Source organism: Callospermophilus lateralis, chromosome 11 (assembly GCF_048772815.1).
Source record: "Callospermophilus lateralis isolate mCalLat2 chromosome 11, mCalLat2.hap1, whole genome shotgun sequence".
Classification (NCBI taxonomy): domain Eukaryota; kingdom Metazoa; phylum Chordata; class Mammalia; order Rodentia; family Sciuridae; genus Callospermophilus; species Callospermophilus lateralis.
The window spans coordinates 56,515,544-56,517,837 of record NC_135315.1 but is presented as its reverse complement, the minus strand read 5'-3'; the positions used below and the strand labels follow the sequence as shown (position 1 = coordinate 56,517,837).

The 2,294-nt window shown below is 37.1% G+C and overlaps 1 non-coding gene across 1 annotated transcript; it reads left to right on the top strand.

The window, feature by feature from the left end:
* The first annotated feature begins 1,704 nt into the window (after positions 1-1,704).
* On the top strand, positions 1,705-1,814 carry LOC143411049 (U6 spliceosomal RNA). Its single transcript, XR_013092776.1, has one exon. It is a non-coding gene; the product is annotated as a U6 spliceosomal RNA (small nuclear RNA).
* Positions 1,815-2,294: the final 480 nt, after the last annotated feature.

Here is a 2,294-nt window from a genome sequence, read left to right as displayed (position 1 = left end):
CAATAGCATCCTAGTTCAAGAGGGCAAAGAAGGCAAAATCCAGGTATTGCCAATATCATAGTATTGAGAGGTGGGGTCTCTAAGAGGTGATGAGGTTATGAGGCTGTACCCTCATGACCCTCTAAGAGGTAATTTACCCTCATGACCAGGTTTGGGACCCTTATAAAAGAGGCTTTGATGGCATTTGGCTTTCTCCTGTGCCCCTTCTGCCATGGGAGGACACAGCCTTCCATTCCTCTGGAGAATGCAGCAAGAAGGCACCAACTTGGAAGCAGAGATGAGCCTTCACCAGACAACTCTCCTACCAGTGCTGTGATCTTGGACTTCCAGTCCTCCAGAACTGTGAGAAAATACATTGCTGTTCTTTATAAATTATCTGGACTTATTTTTTATAGCAGCGCAAACAGAAGAAAACATTCTTCCTTTTTTCAAATTTTACTATATAATTACTCTAGATCTCAGGGTTTTCACTTTTCTGTTTTACACTGTCGTCTATTCTTTCTTCAGTACAACATTAAATTTTTCCCCATGGTTTGGAATGCATCCAATAAACTGGTGTCTACACACTAACCTCTCTAATCACAGTTTCTCTTCTGATCTCCAGACATACCTGTCTCTCTGACAGCTCCATATGGAAAACTACTAGGCATCTTAAACTCGCTATGAGTAAAACTCGACATTTGATTCCTGCTCGGGAGGTATTCTACTTGAAACCATTCATTCATTAGCCAGTATGAGCCATCTGGATTTCCCTAAATAGGAAATAAGGACTGTTTGGATAAATGGTATAATCATTCTCTGGGCTGTTAAGGTCAAAACCTAGAAGCCATTCTTGATGATCCTTTTCTATTTATTCCTCACTTTGGATCCATCAGTAGATTTATCGTTTCTACCTGCAGAATACATCCTAAATATCTCCTCTTATCAGCAACTTCATCAATAATAGCCTAGTTCCAGAGAGCAAGGTTTTTCTTCTGGAAAACTGCAACAGTCTCTTCGCTGATATTTCCGCTCCTTCTGCTCTTCCGGTTGAGTATTTCCTCTCTCTCTCTCTCTCTCTCTCTCTCTCTCTCTAATTGATTTTATTTTTTAAAATATACGACTGCAGAATGCATCACAATTCTTATTACACATATAGAGCACAATTTTTCATATCTTTGTATATAAAGTATGTTCACACCAATTCACGTCTTTATACATGTACTTTGTTTTTTTTTGCATTACAATTCTTATTATACATATATATCACAATTTTTCATATCTCTGTATATAAAGTATGTTGACACCCAATTTGTTCCTTCACACATGTACTTTGGATAATGATGTCCATCACATTCCACCATCCTTGCTAATCCCCTGCTCCCTCCCTTTCCCTCCCACCCCTCTGCTCTATCTAGAATTCATCTATTCCTCCTATGCTCCCCCTCCCTACCCCACTATGAGTCAACCTCCTTATATAAGAGAAAACATTTGGCATTTGTGTTTTGGGGGATTGGCTAACTTCACTTGGCATTATCTTCTCCGACTCTATCCATTTACCTGCAACTGCCATGATTTTATTCTCTTTTACTGATGAATGATTCTCCATGCAACATTAAAGCCATCTTTTAAATAAACAAATCACATCGCTTTACTCTTATTTAAAATTCCTCAATGTTTTCCTACCCCTCTGAATGTTTTCCCTGTCTCAAGAGGGTATAACTGATGCTCACTCACTTCAGCAGCACATAGACTAAAATTGGAATGATACAGAGAAGATCAGCATGACTGCTGCATGACTGTGGCACACAAATTCTCAAGTGTTCCATATTTTTTTTTCAAAGTAATTTTTTATTTTTTGTTTGTTTTGTTTTTGTGGTGCTGGGGATCAAACCCAGGGCCTTGTGCATACAAGCAAGCGTTCTACCAACTGAGCGATATCCCCAGCCCCTAGGTGTACCATATTTTTTAAAGTGGAAGTATCAGGGACTAAAAAGGAGCCAATTGTATTCCATGCATGTATGATTATGTCAAAACAAACCCCACTTATGTGTAACTATAACTTATAGTTACACATTACATTATGTGTAACTATAATGTACTAATATAAACATTCAAAATATGAAATTTGAAGAAAAAGACATAATTATGTTGCAAAGTGAAATATAAAGAGAATTTCAACTCTACATTAATATATATCATATTTAATACAGAAATAAAATATTTCTGGAGAGACCTAAAAAATAAGAAACTATAAATGATCTAGCCTATATCTCTCCAGTGTTATTTGTGTTAAATGAATGAATGAATGATAA